Raw genomic sequence first — 8,273 nt, forward strand, 5'->3', positions numbered from 1 at the left:
GGAGCCGCCGCCATCACACACAGCAGGGGGACCGCATCAGGGGCAGGGGGCAGCGCTGGAAAAGGGGGGGGGAATACGGCCAGCATTCAGAAATTACAGATCGGGGAGGGGGCGGACCGCATCAGGGGCAGGATACATGGATGGGGGGGCGGGGACCGATGGCAGAGGCAGGGCTCACGGTGGAGGTGGGGGGTTGGAGGGGCACAGATCGGGGGCTTCAGGACACTACCCGATTTCAAGCTCTGATCTGCAGAGCGCAGATCAGAGCTTGAAACCAGCATTTTAACACTGCCGCGATCCGATTGGTTAGTCTGCACAGACTAACCAATCAGATTGATTGCCGGCAAGGGACCACTCTGATTGGTCCCTTGCCGGCATTACTAGACTGTATGCTGTCCGTGACAGCAGCAGGACAGGGGCAGAAGCAAAGAACTGCAATGACGTCTATACACGTGGTAGCTGCACGGGGTATGTGCAGCTATCGCGTATATATACGGATTGCAGTCGTGAAGGGGTTAAAATTGCTACCAAGACAATTAACCCACCCCCTATAAATGGACGCCCCCCCTTAAACCAGTGCTTTTTTATCTGTCCTGTGGACTGAGGACAGGTTCAGGCGCTGCCTGTTATCTTACAGATTCGTTTGCTGCCAAGATTCTTGGTCCTTGTGGTCGTTTTTTCCTAGGTTCTGCCGGATTGCGGCCTCTGCCGCAGTTACATGGTAGGGGGGCCTGTTGGCACCTCTATATCCTGGCGATTTGCCCCTGGCGGTCCTGGCTGCCGCCCTCGGCGTTTCGCGTGCATGCGCGCCATACCCGGAAGTGTGTCGGATGACGACTTCCGGGTCAGCGGCGCGCGTATATTCGGCGGCTGTTTTAGCTGCGCTTCGGCCCTGCTCTGCCTAAATTTGTATTTTTGCCCCAGATTACATATATATAATCGAAGGGGGGGCCCTTCTAGTTTATCTTTATAAGTAATAATGTAGTGACAGTGGGTCACTTCCGGTGGGGGCTGCAAAATATTCCAGTGGGTCCTAGAAATAATTATGTTGGGGTACAAAATAGATTTTCTGTCCCCTCCCCAAGAGAAGTTTGTTTTAACCAGAACCCTAAACAGACCAAACAGTCTATCTTAGAGGATTCTGTCCTCCTTTATGTTCAAAAAATGGCCCTAGAGGAAGTTCCTCCTCGCGAACAAGGGCTGGGAGTATACTCCCCCGTTTTTCTAGTCCAGAAGCCGTCGGGCAATTGGCTCATGATCATAGACCTGCGTTACCTAAATCGTTTATAAGAACAAAGCGCTTCAGAATGGAGACCATTCGATCACTCCTCAGCATCCTAAACCCCGGCGATCTAATGATCACCTTAGATCTGAAGGATGCTTACCTATATAATCCCCATTCACCCAGCTCACAGGAGATTTTTTAGAATTGCGGTCTCCATAAGAGGGGTGGTAAAACATTACCAGTTTGCTGTGCTGCCTTTTGGCATTTCTTCCGCTCCCCACACTTTCACAAAAGTTGTGGCTCCGGTTGTCGCCCAACTCAGGCTTCAAGAGCTAGAAATCATGCCATACCTAGACGACTGACTTCTAAAAGCCGCCACTCTAGACGTTCTTTTATCTCATCTTCAGCTGGCTCTTCAGTCTCTCTAGCGCTTGGGCTGGCTCATAAATTGGGAAAAATCTGAGATCGTTCCATCTACTTCCAGGATGTTCCTGGTTTTTTTGTAGACTCCGAACGGATGACCCTTTCCCTCTCTCCAGAGAGGAAGGATCGAGTGATAAGAGCCGCGCAGTTCCTCATGGCACCTCGGAGGGTGTCCATCAGAACACTCATGAAGGAAGATGTTAGGCCACATGTCAGCATCTGCAAAAGCAGTTCCTTGGGCCCTATGGACCTACGTCCACTACAGTAAGAAGTGTTAGCAGTCTGGAATCGCAACCCCAAGGGGTTGGACAAGACGCACTCCCTGTGTACCGTAGTCCGTTCCTCCCTCAGGTGGTGGAGGAACCTAACAGATGGGAGGTCCTTGATTCAACCTCGTTGGATTACGTTGACCACAGACGCCTCCCTTCTAGGTTGGGGAGCCCATCTGGAGGAGAATCCAGTACAAGGTACCTGGAGTCCGCAGGAGAGGCTTCTCCCATCCTATCTGAGAGAATTGAGAGCAGTTTGTCTCGCTCTCTACCACTTTGCTCCTCTTATCCGCGGGAAGGCGGTAAGAGTCCGCTCGGACAATACTACGGTAGTCGCTTACATCAACAGAGAGGGAGGCACAAGATCTCAACGTCTCCTCCAGGAAGTTGGTTTAATTCTTGATTGGGCAGAAACCAGTCTATCCCACCTTTCGGCTGTTCACATCAGAGGGAATCTCAACGTAGTTGCAGATCGGCTGAGTCGGGGTCTGCCAGTTCCAGGCGAATGGTCATTGAACAGAGACGTTTTCACCCAGATCACTCTCCGGTAGGGTACTCCAGAGATCGACTTGATGGCGACCCGCTTGAATGACAAGGTGGACAGATACTGCTCCCTCTACAAGGAGGAACATCCTCTGGCGATAGACGCTCTGTCCATAACATGGAGGTTCAGGCTGGCTTACATATTCCCTCCAATTTCCATGATACCAAGAGTATTGACGAAAATCAAACAAGACCAGACCCCGGTCATTGCGATAATACCATTCTAGCCGAAGAGGTCTTGGTTCACCCAGCTCATGAAGATGAATCAGGGCACATATTGGAGACTTCCCCTAACGCAGGACCTTGTGTATCAGGACACAGGCCTCTGCCTAGATCTGAGGAAACTCAATCTGACAGCCTGGAGATTGACAGCTAGAGGGCTTTCTGCGGAGGTCTTGAGAACCATTTCACACTCCAGGGCGGAGTCTACAAAGCTTACTCAAGGATATACAAGATCTTCCTTCAGTGGTGTGCTGATAAAGAGGTTGTACCCTCAGATCCTCCTCTTTCAGCGATTCTACAGTTTCTGCAGGATGGCCTTTACAATGGTCTAAGCCCGTCAATGCTCAGAGTTCATACCAGTGCGCTTTCTGCCTGTTTAGGCAGACCTTTAGCTCAAGACCTCCTACTCAGGAGGTTCCTCAAAGGAGCCGAAAGACTAAAACCTAGAATCCTGAGACCTATCCCTGAGTGGGATTTATCTGTGGTTCTGAAGGGGCTATCCTCTCCCCCCTTTGAACCCTTGGAAAATGTGGACCTTAGATTTTTATCTTTGAAGGTCACATTGCTCCTGGCCATAACTTCGGCCAAGAGGATTGGAGAACTGCAGGCCTTAGCGGCCGCTGAGCCTTATACCCTCTTCCTCCAGGACAGAGTTCTGTTGAGGTTCCTACCGACCTTTGTCCCCAAGGTACCATCATTTAGAAATACTAATCAGACCATCACCTTACTGGTTTTATGTCCCTCTCCCTCATCTCCAGAGGAAGAAGCCCTCCATTCCTGTAATGACCGACGACACGCACAGGGAGGAAAACAGGGAAAGCCCTGCCCAAGGGAGAGGGAAAGGTGGTGACCCCTAACTCACCTTGCGGCTGGCACCTGACTGCCCTGACGTCCCTAGACGGGTTCCTCACCCGTGCGGCGATCACGTGCCTAAACCCTGGCTTTCCCTAATATGAGCCCTGGATAGTGAACAGGCCGGTGGGATCGCTAGTCCACACCACTATTACTAAGAGGGAAACACCAGGGAGAGGACAGACAAAACATACAAACACATACACCCAGGTGGGCGACCACAATAAACCAAAAAGGTCCAACAGGGATCCGGAGGGAAGCGTACTGGACCAACTACCAGCGAACGCAGCAACACAGCTCCAGAAGGTCAGAATAGATGTCCAGGCAGGAAGCTCTATCTCTGGCAACCAGAGAAGTGTGAGAGAGAAATATAAGGAGGTCTGGGAGTGCTGGACAAGGAACAGCTGAGGAGAAGGAGCTACGAATCCCTGAGTGAGCCAAAAGGGTTTGCTAAGCAAACCCAAAAAGCTACCATAAGGAAAACAGCCCTATCTTAAATAGAGCGTGCGGCCAACCGCTGCGACTTCCTGACCCCGGGTATAACGGAGTCAGGCGTGGTCCTCGACACCCTCGTGACAGTACCCCCCTCCCTCCGGCGTTTACCTCAGACGCAGGAACCCACATTCTTTCCTCGGGACCGTAACCTCTCCAATGCACCAGATATTGAAGAGAGCGGCGGACCCGACGAGAATTAACAATTTTGGATATCTGAAATTCTAGGTTACCATCCACGACAACAGGAGGGGGTGGCAGCGGTGATGGTTCTAGAGGTGGAACATATTTTTTGAGTAACGACTTATGAAAAACATTATGAATTCTATAAGTCTGAGGTAACTCCAGGCGAAAAAGCCACGGGGTTGATGATGGCTACAATTTTGTAAGGGCCAATAAACCTAGGACCCAGTTTCCAAGAGGGAACCTTCAATTTAATATTCCTAGTAGACAACCACACATAGTCATTCACTCCTAGGTCCGGACCTGGCGACCGTCTCTTATCAGCCATGCATTTGTATTTACCTCCCATATTTTTCAAGTTAGCTTGCACCTTCTGCCATACCGATGAAAGAGATGACGAAAACCGTTCCTCTTCGGGAACCCCAGAAGACCCCCCCTCTTTGAAAGTACAGAATTGGGGATGAAAACCATATGCACCAAGAAATGGTGACTTGCCAGTGGATTCCTGATGACGATTATTTATGGCAAACTCAGACAACTCTTGGTTTTCAGACACAAAACATCTTAGATATGTCTCAAGGTTTTGGTTGGTACGCTCAGTCTGTCCATTCGACTGAGGATGGAAAGCAGAGGAAAAGGACAAGTGTACCCCCAAGCGAGAACAAAAAGCTTTCCAAAATTTAGAAATAAACTGGGTACCCCGATCCGAAACAACATCGGAGGGGACCCCGTGAAGCTTCACAATTTCACTGACGAATACCTGAGCAAGAGTCTTAGCATTAGGTAGTGCGGGTAACGCAATGAAGTGTACCATTTTGCTAAACCTGTCCACTACTACCAAAATAACAGTTTTACCCGCAGACAAAGGTAAGTCAGTGATAAAATCCATTGACAGATGTGTCCACGGTCTATTGGGAATGACGAGTGGTAATAGAGACCCTGCATGACGTGTATGTGAAACTTTTGCGCGCGCACAGGTAGAACAAGAAGACACAAAATCCAATACATCCTGACGCAACCTTGGCCACCAAAAACGACGAGACAATAGTTCCAAGGTTGCTTTACTACCCGGGTGCCCAGCAAGTGCCGAATTATGATGTTCCTTTAATAATTCGAAACGTAAGTTCAACGGTACAAACAATTTCTCTGAGGGGCAAGAGACCGGGGCGTCCCCCTGGGCCTCTAACACCTTCCCCTCCAGAACAGAGTGAACCGCAGAAACAACCACTCCTCTTTGAAGAATGGGTACCGGATCACTCACATTACCCCCTCCAGGGAAACAACGAGATAATGCGTCTGCCTTGGTGTTCTTTGCCCCAGGACGATAGGTAATCACAAAGTTAAACCTGGTAAAAAATAGCGACCACCTAGCCTGTCTAGGGGTGAGACGCTTAGCTGATTCGAGGTACAGAAGATTTTTGTGGTCCGTAATCACAGTGGCGGGGTGGACTGCCCCCTCTAAGAAATGACGCCACTCCTCAAACGCAAGTTTAATAGCTAATAGTTCCCTATTGCCAATATCATAGTTCTTTTCTGCTGCAGATAGTTTTTTAGAAAAGAAAGCACAAGGACGCCATTTGCCAGGAGACGGACCCTGAGACAGCACAGCCCCCACTCCCACCTCTGACGCATCCACTTCAACAATAAAAGGCTGAGAGACATCAGGTTGGACCAGTACAGGTGCTGAGGTAAACCTCTCTTTTAGAGAGGAAAAAGCAACTTTAGCGGCGTCAGACCATTTAGAAAAATCAGTCCCCTTCCTAGTCATGTCAGTAAGGGGTTTTACAATAAGTGAATAATTTTTAATGAATTTCCTATAGAAATTCGCGAAGCCCAAGAACCGTTGCAGTGCTTTGAGGTTCTCAGGAAGATCCCAATCTAAAATTGCCTGGACCTTCCTAGGATCCATACGGAAACCTGACGCAGATAAAAAATAACCCAGGAATTGTATCTCCTGAACGGCGAAGACACATTTTTCAATTTTAGCATATAATTCATTCGTCCGTAGGACCTGCAGTACTTGTCTGACATGCACCTCATGTGTTTTCAGATCAGACGAATAAATTAAAATATCATCCAGGTATATTACCACAAACCTGCCGATTAGATGACTAAAAATATCATTAACGAAATGTTGAAAGACGGAAGGAGCATTGGTCAGACCGAAAGGCATAACTAGATTTTCATAATGCCCCTCAGGGGTGTTAAACGCTGTCTTCCACTCATCCCCCTCCTTAATACGAATCAGATTGTAGGCACCCCTAAGATCAAGTTTGGAGAACCACCTAGCACCCGCAATCTGGTTAAACAGGTCAGGAATGAGAGGAAGAGGGTATGGGTCTCGGATGGTTATCTGATTTAATTCGCGAAAATCTAGGCAAGGACGCAGGCCCCCATCTTTCTTTTTAACGAAGAAAAACCCTGCAGCCACGGGTGAAGAAGAGGGTCTGATGTGTCCCTTAGCCAAGCTCTCGGAGATATAATCTTTCATGGCTTGTCTCTCTGGACCCGAAAGATTATATAACCTGGTCTTGGGTAATTTTGCGCCGGGAATAAGGTTAACCGGGCAATCATAAGGACGATGAGGTGGTAACTTCTGACAACCCTTTTCAGAAAAAACATCCTCAAAGTCCGAAATAAATGTAGGTAGGGTAGTTATGGAGGCGACTAAGCAATTGCTATTTAAGCAATTTTCTCTGCACTGCTCACTCCACTCCAATATCTCCCTGGCCTGCCATACCACCACTGGATTGTGCGCTACCAACCAGGGAAGACCCAACACTACCGGAGTGGGAAGCCCCTCCAGAACATAACCTGAAAGCATCTCGTTATGGTGGTCCCCTACCCGAAGGTGTAAATTATGAACAATGTGGGTGAGGTTTCTCTGAGACAGAGGAGCCGAATCAATAGCGAATATGGGAATAGGTCTCTGTAACGTACAGAGAGACAAACCCATAGTGCGGGCAAAATGGGCATCTATCAAATTTACCCCTGCTCCACTGTCTAGAAAGAAAGAAATAGTCTCCGTCTTATCACCAAAAACAATAACCGCTGGCAACACAAATTGCGATCGACGTATGGAGGAAACGTATACCCCCCGGCTGACATCCTCCACACAGCCCGGGGTTAGTAGTTTTCCGACGGTCTTTTGTTTCTGAGGAAAGAAGGACAGACATTAATGAAATGACCCCTCTCCCCACAAAAAAAACAAACCCCACGCCTACGGCGAGCCTCAGGAGGACGGACCTGACGAGTAGTTCCTCCTAGCTGCATAGGCTCGTCTAAGTCCGTACAGACTAACTGCTGCTTGGGAGGGGTTACCAATGGCTCCGGTTTTTTCAACCTGTCCCTAAGACGTCTATCTATTCGGATAGAAAGGGACATAACCGCATCAAGGGAAAAGGGGGTCTCATATAATGCAAGCGCATCCTTAACCCTTTCGGATAACCCAGAGCAGAACTGACTCCTGAGAGCCGGGTCGTTCCACTGGGTATCCGTAGCCCACCTACGGAATTCAGAGCAATACTCCTCTACCGGCCGCTCTCCTTGTAAGAGTCTCCGTAATCTTGATTCAGCCAGGGCGACTCGGTCAGGGTCGTCATATATGAGACCCAAGGCCCCAAAAAACTCATCCACTGACCGAAGAGCCTGGGAATCAGTAGGTAAAGAGAACGCCCAGGACTGCGGATCCCCCTGCAGCAGGGAAATAACAACCCCCACCCGCTGATCTTCATTACCAGAGGAGTAAGGGCGCAGTTTAAAATATAACTTACAGGCCTCACGGAATGTCAAAAACTTGTCCCTTCCCCCAGAAAATCTGTCAGGGAGAGGGACCTTGGGTTCCGCAACAACCTGGTTACCAGTAGCAACCGCTGGGCTTGCAGTCAGTTGTAATCGCTGCTGTTGCTGGAGGACCGACGCCTTCAATCCTGCCACCTCCAAAGACAGGCCTTGAAATTGTTTGGACAGAGCAGCAATTTGATCCATACTGGATTCTAAGTAGGTAAAAAAAAAAATTTTTTTTTTTTTTTACCTACACAAAATAATGGCCAGAGATAATGTAA

This window comes from Bufo bufo, chromosome 9, assembly GCF_905171765.1.
Source record: "Bufo bufo chromosome 9, aBufBuf1.1, whole genome shotgun sequence".
Classification (NCBI taxonomy): domain Eukaryota; kingdom Metazoa; phylum Chordata; class Amphibia; order Anura; family Bufonidae; genus Bufo; species Bufo bufo.